This window comes from Pteropus medius, unplaced genomic scaffold, assembly GCF_902729225.1.
Source record: "Pteropus medius unplaced genomic scaffold, Ma_sr-lr_union100, whole genome shotgun sequence".
NCBI lineage: Eukaryota > Metazoa > Chordata > Mammalia > Chiroptera > Pteropodidae > Pteropus > Pteropus medius.
In genome coordinates, this window is record NW_024356249.1 from 14,220,518 (window position 1) to 14,233,944 (window position 13,427).

Consider the following 13,427-nt stretch of genomic DNA (forward strand, 5'->3'; position numbering starts at 1 on the left):
AAATACCAGAGGGAAATAAAGAAAGAAAAATTAAAACTGTTGATTATTTACAAATAAAATATAAATTATTTATGGGCTAACCCAAAAGAGAAGAGAACTGAACATTCAAACAAAAGTAGCAAGAGAATAGTCTCCTGGCACACAGGATGTGAAAAAATAAAGTCTACTGGCATTACAAAATTAGACTAAAGGGGAAAAAATAGCAATCAAAAACAAAAGTGGAAATTTTAAAGATGGAGAAGTTAAAACACAGACATTCTCATACTAAAAATAAAAGACGAGGTTTAAAAACCACTTTTGCTATTTTTAATTTTCATCAACTCTAATCTGCTTTTCATGTAAATGACATCATTTATAAAGTTATTTTTGAAAAATAAATTTAGTAAAGAAGATTTTTTAAAAAAAGGAATAGTTCTTTAAGAAATTAAATATAACAAATAGCCCATGTTCATTATATTAATTAGTCAAAGCAAAATTAATCATTTCTTAAATTAGCTTAAAATTAATTTTTTAAACTTTAAAATATAATATTGCTGCTTTGTGTATATCTTCTAGGTTTACTCTATTCACCTGTTTCCTTCCTCATCATGTTACACATTTATTTATGATTCATAGTGTTTATTACATTTCTTCTTTTTTTCTACTCATTCAATTTATCATTGCTGAATTATATTATACGAGAAATACATTTTCATTATGAAAAAATGAAATGACTTTTCAAATTATAATGAGTAAGTTTTGCTCTCAAGAATATAATATAAACATTTCAGCTTGAATCATTTTAATGAATTACTTCCAACAGCTGCCAGCTGAGTACAGAAAAAATAATACTTAGTCAAAATTTTTTTAAGTGAGACATACAGTTCTCTTGCTACATCTTTATGTTTGGTTGATATATCAAAAAGACTTAACTCACCCATTTTATATTTGCCCCATTTACATCAAATTCTCAAGTTCTGTTAGTTTGAGAGTTGGGTACCGTCTTTGAAAGTTTTAAAAGACAACCTTAACAGATAATCAAACAAATCTTCGTCTTCCCACTTTGTGGTAGATAGTGTTTTTGTTATTATCTTGATCCTTGATCTACTTAAGGTTAACTAGAAATCTTTGTCATTTTAAATTCCAATATTTTTCTTAGCATTAGATCTTGTCTAGATAATAGTAGCAATTTCACTAAGTGCCTATTTACTGCCTTTCATGCAAGTGCCTGAAGGGCTTCACTGGCATATGTATATCCTTCACTCACCTCAAACTGCCTCTGAACATGTCAGCATCTCTAGAATTCAGACTTCCTTCCTTTCAAATGGTGTGCACTATTTTCACCTTAGTTGCTATCTAAGACTTTGTTCTCTCCTTTCAGCCTGGGAAGTAGGGAGGTAGCCAATATTACTATTTAAACCTATTAGCAAAAATTAATAAAACAATATCATGGCACATTAATTGACATGTGTATGATATATTATTATATCTATGCCATAGCTAAATATTTAGTAGGAAGCTTTGTGATGACACATTCTAAAGTTTTTTTGGTTTAGTTAATGAATGACTATTATCTTTGTTTGACTGTGTGGATTTTACCAAATTAATTTTTTTATTTTTATTTTTAGCGGGGGAAGGTTGTACCAGCAGTGAAAGAGAAAACCCAAACAGGATCAGTTTTATTACTCTAACATAATATAAAAAGGAAAATAGTTAATAATTGTTATTTCAGTAACTGTTAACCATGCTATTTCCAAATGAAGCACTCTTGTCAAAGTAAAGATTACTAAGCTCTGAATGCAAATATCCAAATCAAAGGCCCCCATTGTAGAAGTGAGATAGACTAGCCCAGGAGTAAACAGTAAAAAGAGCATATAACTGAAGTAGAAATTAAAAGGTTTTTCTAAATATGAGGATCTTCATTTGTCTAGGAAGAAAATGACATAGAGTTTAAAAAAAATAAAGAGGCTTTTTTTAATGACAATCTAGTGAAAGAAATATTAGAGGGTGAGAGGGGCAAGATCTTCTAGAGGACAAATAATAAAAAAAAAAATAGTGTATAACATACATTACTGCATCAGCAAGAAAATAATGGAAATCTTCAAAAAGGAAAGATGGTGAAGCACCAGCAAGAATCCAGAGACTGAAGCAGGGACCAAAAGCAGCAAATGCTAATCCCGAGAGATTTTGCAATTTTATTTTAATAGGTACACAGGGAACAAGGGATGAGAGACAAATCTAGGACACCAGTAAGTTAGAAGTCGAATAGAAAACTATATAGAGTTAGGATCTCAAAGGACTATCTTCTCAGTGGAAAATGTGAGCTAAGGGATGGTGGGGGGACAAACAAAAAAACACCCCATAGAGAGAAACATCAAGAGAAATTCAATTTTTTGGCCTATGCACTGGGTGGAATCTTCCTTGAAAATTCATAATCACACAGGTCAGGGGTTAAAATCTCAATACCACTGTGTATGTGTGTGTGTGTGGGAGGGGTGGAACCTTCATCTACACCTTTATTTTAAAACTCTCCTGGGTTGTAGCATTCCCAAGTACCTGGCAAAAGAAGGAATTACTTCAACCCGAGGCTCAAAGAATTTCTAAGATAATAATCAAAATTCGCAAATCTGCCAAGACATAAAGCATATTGTGCAAGAGCCAACGTTAACAAAAGAAACAGAATCCAAAGTACAAAAACAGAAGATATTCTAATTATCAAATACAGAGTCTAAAATGAGGAAGCATAATGTTTAAAAATTTCAAAGAGGGTATTGGATATATAAGTGTGGTAGGCAGAACTCTAAAAATGTCCTCCTAAGATTTCTGTTTCCTGGTTATTCAATCAAATACTAATCTACATACTGCTATGAAAGGATTTTGCAGATCTTTAAAATAGGGAGATTATCCTGGATTTTCCAAGTGGGATCAATGTGATTATGTGAACTCTTAAAAGCAGAAGAGGAAAGCAGAAGAGTCAGTTGAGTGAGATGAGACAGAATGGAAAGTCAGCGAGATTAGAAACATGAGAAGGACTGGACTCACTGTTCCTGGCTTTGAAGATGAAAGAAGTCACACGTCAGGAAATGCAGGCAGCCTCTAGAAGCTGAGAATGACCCTCAGCTAAAACCCAGCAAGGAAACAGAGGCCTCAGTCCTACAGTTGCATGGAATTGAATTCTATCAACAACATGATAAGCCTATTCTTAAAATAGAGCCTTCAGTAAGCAACATAGCCCTGCAGACACCTTGATTTTAGTCCTTTGACACTGGTTTTGAACCTCAGCACTTTAATATAATGAGTTTTAAGTGACTATGGCAACAATAGAAAACAAATACAATAAGGAATAAGAGACTGTGAAAAGTGACTAGATAGCTATGAAAAAGTGTCAAATAGAAATTTAGATATGAAAAGTATAATGATTTAAATTAAAAACTTAATGAATAGGTTAAGTAGCACACTGTACAAACCAGAAAAGAAAGTATGTGAACTGGAAGACACATTACAAAAAAAATTAATTAGAATGCAGCACAGAGATAGACAAAGAAATGGAACCCTGAAAGGGATGTTAAAAAAAAATGCAAGCTAGGATGACAAATATAATATAGCATTATATTTATTCCAAGAGTAAATAATAAAAAGAATGACAATTATTAAAGATACAATGGGTGACAATTTCCCAACTTTAATAAAAGAAATCAATCAAGATTTTCAGGAAGCATAACGAATTCAAAGCAGAATTTAAAAAGAAAAAAGAAAATCTACACTCACCTACATGATAATGAAATAGTAGAACACTCAAGAGAAAGAAGGGATGATAGAGAAGACAGGCTATGTACAAGGAACTGCAATTAGACTGTGGCTACTTTTTCAAGGACAGTTGAAAACAGTTAAATATCTTCAAGTGCTAAAACAAAACTATCAACCTACAATTATATATCTAGAAAAATTTATGTTTCAAGAATGAAAGGGTCTACAGCCATGCTATCCTGAACAAGCCAGATCCCGTCTGATCTCGGAAGCTAAGCAGGGTTGGGCCTGGTTAGTACTCGGATGGGAGATCACCTCGGGAGGAAGACTAGGTGCTGTAGACATTAAAAAAAATAAGGAATTATAAGCTGACAAGGTCCTTGCAATCTGTGAGGTCAACCAAGGGTTGCCTCACCTGAAAAAAAAAAAAAAAGAATGAAAGGAAACTAAGGAATTTTCAAACAATGAAAACTAAGAGACCTTGCTATGAACCAAAGCTCGTGAATGTACTTCTAATGCACTTATCAAAGGAAGAAGAAAAATAATTCAAGAAAGATGTGTGACATAGTAAGAAATGTTGAATAACCAAATGGATAAACATATGGGTTAAAAAAAACTAGAATTAAAATACTGAAACTTTAGATAAGTTAACTTTAAGTTAGAAAGGTTACTCTAAGTCATAACACCTCAGCAAAGGTTTCCAAAGAATCATTTAATTTTTACCCAATTACTCCTTGATTGAGAGAGAACACTGGAGATAAAACAGTGAACAAAGTGCGCATTTTAAAAAATGGACCTCCCTTTACAAAATTCAGCACACAAGGAAAACACAGGAAAATTTAGACACTGTATACGATATGAGAAAACAAGTTCACTATCCTATTGGAATAATGTGGCGTGTTGTTATCAAATAAGCTTCTCACTCCATTAAATTATTCTCATTATTAGTTTTCACTGTAGGGATTTTTAGATAGTCAGGGCTGTCTGGGGCATTTTCTGCAGGGTCGTTGTGAACCTGGACAGCTACTACTCTGTACACCAGCTGTGCTGAGCCCACCCTCTCACCTCTCCTCAGCTGCAAGTTGATGGCTGGGCCACTGAATCAAAATCTATGCTTTTGTGGTTACTGTTCTGTAAAAAGTATGCACTAAAGATTACCAAAATATGTGAAATATCATATAGCCTCTCCTTCATTCCAAAATAATTGACACAGTCTTGCATCCAATAGCGAACATTTTCCATTACTTTTATTTATTCTAGTTGCTTAATTTTGTCTTTTTTTTTTTTTTTTTTTAGATGAAGCAACCCTTGGTTGACCTCACAGATTACAAGGACCTTGTCAGCTTGCAATCTCTTATTATTTATTTATTTATTTATTTTTTTTTACGCCTACAGCACCTGGTCTTCCTAGGTGGTCTCCCATCCGAGTACTAACCAGGCCCAACTGTGCGTAGCTTCTGTAATTCTGTCTTTTTTAAAAATTATTTAATGCACCTTTCTTTCTTGACACATTGCCTTTTTTAAGAGCTGCAAATGTGCTTAGACTCTTCAGAAGAGTCAGATACTGTGTTTGTTAGAATTTGTAAAAATGGTGGCCTCTTGCAGTGCTCCTACATAAAGAAATTACAAATAGATAGCTTTCTATATCTACTCCATGTTCTATGACCTAGAAACCAAATTTCAAGTAAAGCTTGAAAATGACCTTATATTTTATGCAATAATTTTCACCAAACTTCAAGTTATCCTGAAAGAGAATGAGGGAGAATTTTGGTGGAAAAGCTTAGGACTGAAGAGAAGAGATATTCTAAAGACAGCATGTTCAATCTTTCTAAAAATGACAGCTATGAAGTCTATTTTCAGTTTGAAGACTCCAATCTCTCAAACAATTTTATATCTTCAGATATTGGGCTTCCAGACAAGCTTCCAGGGCTTCCAGACAAGCTTCCAGGATCCTTCCTCCTTCATACTTCTTGAAGGTGGTTCATCTGTTAATCATATTAAAGAATAATAAATCATGACAGGTTATTCCTCAGGGCCTGGGAAGTCATTTTTGACTATAGTCCTTGACATTCCTATCCATAAATTTTTAATCTTCATATCAGCTGGAAGAGTCATCGCTTTTGGTCAGAGTCAGGGGTCCGCTGGGAATGAACAGTCTTGTCTTCATGGAATCTAGTAGGTTTCTATGGAATGGCCTCCTCCTCCTCCAGAACTTGCCTATGGCTCCTCCTCAGAGTTTCAACGGGGCTAGAATCCATCATCAGGACTGGAACTTGATATTCTCTTATTATTGTAACTATGGTCAGGACTATAGGTGAGATTTCATGTGCTAGATAATTTATACTTTGGGCTGAATATATTAACTGTATAGTTAATATACTCTCAAAAGCTAGTGTTACTTATATTTACTTCCTAGTTTTTCATAAAGCCAGAACTGTTAAGGTTATAAAGAACCTCAGTCTTCCCATGGAGATGGAAGTCTCAATGGCCACTATTTACATCCCATTTCCTGCACCTGTTTTCTTTTTTCAAACTTTTATATTAAATTTATTGGGTGATATTGGTTAATAAAATTATATAGGTTTCAAGTGTACAATAATACATCATCTGTATATTTCATTGTGTGTTCACCACCCAAAGTCAATCTCCTTTCATCACCATATATTTAACCCTCTTTACCCTTATCTACCTCTCCCCACCCCCCTTTCCCTCTGGTAACCACTAAACTGCATTCTGTGTATCCGAGTTTTCGTGTTTTCACTCATGTGTGAGATATAAAACTGAAAGCAACAAACATCTATTTTCTTTATCTTCATATATTCACTTGACTAAAGAATGTAAACAAAGAAACAAAACTATTTACAATTCCCTAAGGTGCTTGCCTTTTAGAATCTGATATTAGTCAAGTACTTCACAAAATATAAAGTTACTTTGCAAGAAAGTATTTTTAGCTAGTAATCCTTGGTGTGACTCCTGAAAAAAAACAAGTGGAAAGCAGAGATGATACAAAACACTCAAGTATTAGTTGCTATAATATGTTAGCACATTTTATGCAACCTCTTCTGAATCTGTTCTCTAAACATTATGGATATTGAATCAGTACCTAGGTGGTTCTATATAGCCAATAAAAGCATTTAAGGAAGTTTAAAGTAGACTTTAAATTTAGATTTAGATTTTTGAGTGTCAAGACAGAGCCAATCTAAATATTCTACTCAAGATGTATTACAATAATCAAAACTGCGTGATATCAGTGAAAGACAGACACATATATAAGTGACCTAGAAGTAGATCCACATACATATGCTTTGACAAAGGTGCAGGAAAAAAAAAATTAATGGAGGAAAAATAGCCTTTCAACAAATAGTGCTGGAGAAGTGGACATTCATAGATAAGAAAAAACAAAAATAAAAAACTTTGACCTAAGTTTCAAACCTTATACAAAAATTAACTCAAAATAGATGATGGACTTAAATGATTAAATGTAAAATATAAAATTATAAAACTTTCAGGAAAAAAATATAGAAGAAAATCTTCAGGATCTATAACTTGGCTGAGTTCTTAGACTTGACACCAAAAGCATAGTCTATAAAAGCAAAACTAATAAATTGGACATCAAATTTTAAAATTCGTGCACAGCAAAAGACCCCACGAAGAGGATGAAAAAAACAAACTACAGAATGAGAGAAAATATTTGCAAATTGCTATTAGAACTAATCTTGATATTATGTAAAGAACTCTTAAAACTTAGTAAAGAAACAATCCAATTAGAAAATGAGCAAAAGATATGCAAATACATTTCACAGATGTTAAATAAACATATGAAAAGATGTCCAACATCATTATCCATTTGGTAAATGCAAATTAAAACCACAGTGAGATATTACAACACACCTGTCAGAAAAGCTAATATAAAAAATAGTGAGAACACCAGTTCTGGCAAGGATGTGGAGAAACTCAATCACTCAAGTAGTGCTGGGAATATAAGTGGTACAGCCAGTATGGAAAACAGATTGCCAATTTCTTGACAAAAGCTGAACATGAAACTGCCATATGACCCAGCAATTGGGATCCTGGGCATTTATCCAAGATAAATGAAAATGTGTGTTCATACAAAAACCTACCTGCAAATATTTATAGCTTATTAGTGAGTCAAAAATTGGAAATCACACAGATGTCCTTCACAGTGTAAATGGTTAAGCAAACTGTGATACATATATACCATGGACTATTATTCAGCATTAAAAAACAAACAAACTTTGCTTTGCGCTGAGTTTTGGGTTCTTTTAAGGTCTTAGATCTAGTGGAATTCTTAAAGTGTCTCTGGCCACACAAGTTGACCAGGCATGCCTTGAGCGCCTCTTCAGTGTGATGATGTTTTGCGTTATTGAGGTGATAGAGTAGCTGTAAATATTTATTCCTTATGTCATTTTAAGGCCTCTTACTACAAACAGTAAATTATGGTTTAAAAATGTGGATGTAGACTTTGGGATGGAAGATTCTGTTGACCAATTGGCTATTTGGAGTACAGGTATCACTTACTAGCTACACTTGAACTTCAGTGAGCTGAAGAGATGGGTGCACATGCAGGAGTGATATTGAGACTCATTTTTCTCTTCCTATTTTTATTCTTCACAATCTATCTGTTTTGTAATCCTACTATCCAAATGGCTGATGGAGTACCTTTTTAAAGCACTCAAAATATCAGTGTGTGAATTGAAAGATGCATCACATCATAATCGCATGTTCTTGAGCAATTTTTACATTGTTCATTTTTATTAGAGTCTGATTAAGTGCCTCCTAAGAGGCAAAGCAACAGTATCTGAATTATCAAAGCAATCATCGCCAGCATATCTTATAACTTCTCCATAAAGAAATGTCAGCTTGTGAATTAGGAGATTTTTCAAAAATTTTCTATTGACATTTTCTAATCACTCTTTTTATTCCCTAAGAAAATAATATAACATGATGATTTAACAGTATCTTCTGTCTCTCAATTGTTCTAAATTCCTATAACAGTATGTACAAGAATTCTAGAAAGAGTTGGAAAAGCAGGTATTCCCCTTGTTCAGAGGTTAGAATTACTTGTTGGTGGATTCAATCTAATGTACAGTGCATTATTTTAAAGCAAGACCTTGTGATAGGTTCTCATAGTTCTTTATGAAAATGCATCACTGTAATAAATATTCCTGTCATTTTTTAATAAATTAATTTATTTAAATTAGTTTCAAGTATACAGTACATTGGTTAGATATGTATAATGTTCATAAAATGATCCCCACAATTGCTCCCTCCCTCCCCTGGCCCTCCACTTAGTCATCAGATTAATGCTAACTGCATTCCCTCTGCCATGCTCCCTGTGTCCAACTATCAGCTACTAATTTGTACTTCTTTAACCCCTCACCCCTTCTCCCAGCCTTTCAACCCCTTCCCCTCTGTCCATCACCAAATTATCCACTATATTTGTGAGTCTATTTTTGATTAGTTTGTTCTTTTTGTTCCTTAGATACCGTATATAAGTGAAATCATATGATATCTATCTTTCTCTGTCTGATTTATTTCACTCAGCATAATAACCTCGAGGTCCATCCATGTCATTGCAAATGGTAGGATTTCATTTTTTTTTAATGGCTGAGTAATATTCCATTGTATATATTACTTTCTTTATCCAATCATCTGTTGATGGGCATTTAGGTTGCTTTCATATCTTGGCTATTGTAAATTGTGCTGCCATGAATATTGGAATGCATAGATCTTTATGAATTATTATTTTGGTTTCCTTTAGATAAATACCTAGAAGTGCAATTGCTGGGTCACAAGGTATATCCATTTTTAAATTTTTGAGGAACCTCCTTACTGTTTTCCATAGTGACTGTACCAATTTGCAATCCTACCGACAATGTATGAAGGTTCCCTTTTGTCCGCATCCTCGCCAACACTTGCTGTTTTTTTATTTATTGATGATAGCCATCCTGACATGTGTGAGGTGATATCTCATTGTGGTTTTAATTTGCATTTCTCTGATAATTAGCGACCTTGAGCATCTTTTCATATGTCTGTTAGCCATCTGTATTTCCTCTTTGGAGAAGTATCTGTTCAAGTCTTCTGCCCATTTTTTAATTGGATTTTTTGGGGTTTTTTGTTGTTGAGTTGTATAAGTTCTTTATAAATTTTGGATATTAACCCTTTATCAGATGTATCATTAGTGGATATCTTCTCCCAAAAAGTCAATCGTCTTTTTCTTTTGTTGATGGTTTCCTTTGCTGTACAAAAATTTTTAGTTTGATGTAGTCCCATTTGTTTATTTTTTCTTTTATTTCCCTTGCCTGAGGAGATATATCTGAAAAGAAATTCCTGTTAGTAATATCAGAGAGTTTACTGCCTATGTTTTCTTCTAAAAGTTTTATGGTTTTGAGTCTTACATTTAAATCTTTAATCCATTTTGGTTCTATTCTTTTATATGGTGTAAGAAGATGGTCAGGCTTCTTTTTTTTTTTTGCATGTATCTGTCCAATTTTCCCAGCACCATTGTATATTCTTATCTCCTTCGTCATATATTAAGTGAGCATGTATAGTCGTGGATTTATTTCTGGGTTCTCTATTCTGTTCCACTGATCAATGTATCTGTTTTTATGCTAGTACCATGCTGTTTTGATTACTGTAGACTTGTAGTATAGTTTGATATCAGGTAGTGTGATACCTCCAACTTAGTTCTTCTTTCTCAAGATTGCCATGGCTATTCGGGATTTTTTATGGCTCCATATAAATTTTAGGATTGTTTGTTCTAGCTCCTGTCATTCATAACAAAAGAAAAAAAATCAAAAACAATAGCATTCTGGAAAAGAATTTAGTTCGCATTTTCACTTTTAGGACAAATACAAGTGCATAAAGATGTTTGATATGAAAATCTCATTGATCACTTGATTTTCAAGATCACACCAAGTTGTTGTTGTGAGCCTCGGGGTGGGGAAGTAAGGCTAAGAGAGACATTAAAAGAGTGCAACAGGAAGATTTTTATATGATGGCATCAAAATATTCTCAAAATGCCTTTGCATCATCTTATTTGTCAGAGTATTACTGTCTAATTTAAGATTAGGAAAGTGAAAAATAAGAGTTAAGAGCCTGGATTTGGAGTAAGAAGAGCCAAGCCTTGAATAGTACTACTTTCTGGTTGAGTTACTTTGGTCTCAGTACTTAACTCTTTAACTCCCAATTTCTCTGTCTGTTAAATGTCATAATAATAACACTTAACTATTATTCTTTTTCATTACCCAGGGTATACTACTTGTATTATGTGACTCGAATATCTTTCCCACTTTATTTTATTTTCTGGAATTATTTAGGTTCAAAAAGAATTGTCTGTCTTCCAAGACTTGAGAGAAATTGACTACAAAATACCTGGAGTTCCCCCCCAACATTTTATTATGAAAATTCTCAAAAAACAAAGTTGACAGAATTTTAGTGAACATCTCTCCCTTTACCACCTAGATTTTACCATTAACATTTTACTCTTCTTGCTTTTTCACATATCTGTCCATCTGTCCATCCCTCTATCCAACTAGGTTTTTAGTTAATAAGTAGATTTTTAAATGTTGATTCTACTTTGATATTATAAACCAATTCAAATTTTGAAAAATTTTGTTATGAATGACTTTCACCTTAGTTTTCAAAGTTATTGTAATAAAGTTTCTAATATGATCATTATTTTATCTACTGTATTTGTAACTATGCCCTCATTTTTCCATTTTTTTACAAATTAATTGATTATGATGTAATTTACAAGTCTCAATAAATTCAAACAAATCAATTTTGTACAATGTTTTCTGACCATAATACAATAAAATTAGCAACGAATAGCAAAAGGATAGTTCAAAATAACCCCATGTTTAGATATTTTAAAAACATTTTAAATAAATTTTAATACTGTGTAAATTGTATATTATGTTGTTGTGTATGTTACATATGTTCTATATATTACTTGCCAGTAACATCTTTATGCTCTCAGCATTTATTGCTAACAACTGATTTGTGGTTTAATTCAATATGCATTTTCTTTTGTACTACATTTGTTCTGATCTCGTTTGACGTGTTTTAATAAGATTCCACAGTTTTATTCTTATAGGTCCCATGCTGGTTTTTGTTTTTGATGTTACCATTAGCAGAACAAATGCATTTCAACTGAGCTAATCTTTTTGTGGAATTCCATACAACATTCAACTAATTCACTATATTCAGTGCATGCCTCCCTTCACTTGTTTCAACATGGCTAAAAACTGTTATCCCATCTGCTCTTGCTGGGAGATGGCATGTGTCACTGACTTTTCACTCAGATTTCTGTTTCTATTCAGATTACTTATGCTTTTTCTGACTCTGAAAAGAGGTTGCTTAAAGAACACAAAGAAGGACAATTGCGTGTTGCTATTGCTGGTACTAGTATCTCAGAAGAATATATTCCTCTTATAAGTAGATGGGTTTTCCCAAAAATATTTTCCCTAATGTTCAGAATCAGCAACGTGAGGACTTCTGGACTGAGATCTTCCTTCTTGCTTCCTTTATTTGGTTATGCTTCCTTCATTCAGTTAGTCATAAGATACTATTACATTTAATAATATCAACAGATACTATTACTATAATGGGACCTAGTATTAATAATTATAATAGCTCACACTCATTGAGTGTTTATTGTGCAGCAGGCCTAGTTCTAGGAGATTTACCTGCATTTACTCACATATTTGGGATATGGATATTTTATTAATGACATTTTTAGCTTTCTTCCTGCAGTGTGATATATTTGATGTTTTTTTAAAGGTGGAAAATTATTTTAGTTCAGATTCAATGCCTATAAGGTTAGTGATAAACAAGTGTTTAACATTTTCCTCTTGACCTTATGGTTAAAATTAAGTTGAGATTGCTAGGACATATTAGATTAGCAAAATTTCAGCCATTATTTGCATGGGCTATGGGAAAATATGCAAAGACAGCGAAATGTAACTGATTATTTGGCCTTTAATACATTCAAAGTTTCTCCATTGACTGTAGATTATAAATAATTCTTGCAATTTTATATTCACTGCCCGTACATGTTTATTTAATAGTTTTTGTCTATATTCAAATAGACGAGAGAAAAGTACAGATACCATCCTCATATATTCTATGGAGGATCCTGAGATCTCCAATAGATAATTATTATTTTTTTTAGCTACATGATGTATCTGTAGGTTGCAGAGCTAAGAGATGCAGGATTTTAACTCTCTTTTGAGTCAAATTCTTTAGGCTTGCTCTTAGTCTCCTCTAGTCTGGGCAAAAACTCCTTCTTTCTAATCACTACAGAGATAAGCGCCCTAAGCCAGGATCTGCCAAACTTCCAGTCCCTTAAAGTGTAATAAAGAGGAGAGGGAAACCTCAGCCAATCATTAATGAGGGAAAGAAGTAAAACAAACAAAACATGCAGGCCTTTAACACACAGTAGAGTCTCTTATTCTGGGAGATTCTGAATTTTGTTACACATTTGCTCACTTTGGAGAACTAATTTACTAGTTAATCTCTGAATGTCTTTCCCTCTCCAGTGTAAAGCAGGGTTCTCAAAAACAGCACTATTGACATTTTAGTACAGATAAGTCTTTTTTGTGATGAGCTGTCCTGTGTATTGTAGGATGTTTAGCAGCGTCCCTGGCCTCTAACCCTCTAGATACCAGTAGCAAACG

General features: G+C 33.3%; 1 pseudogene; it reads left to right on the top strand.

The window, feature by feature from the left end:
- The first annotated feature begins 3,947 nt into the window (after positions 1 to 3,947).
- On the top strand, positions 3,948 to 4,070 carry LOC120601327 (uncharacterized; annotated as a pseudogene).
- Positions 4,071 to 13,427: the final 9,357 nt, after the last annotated feature.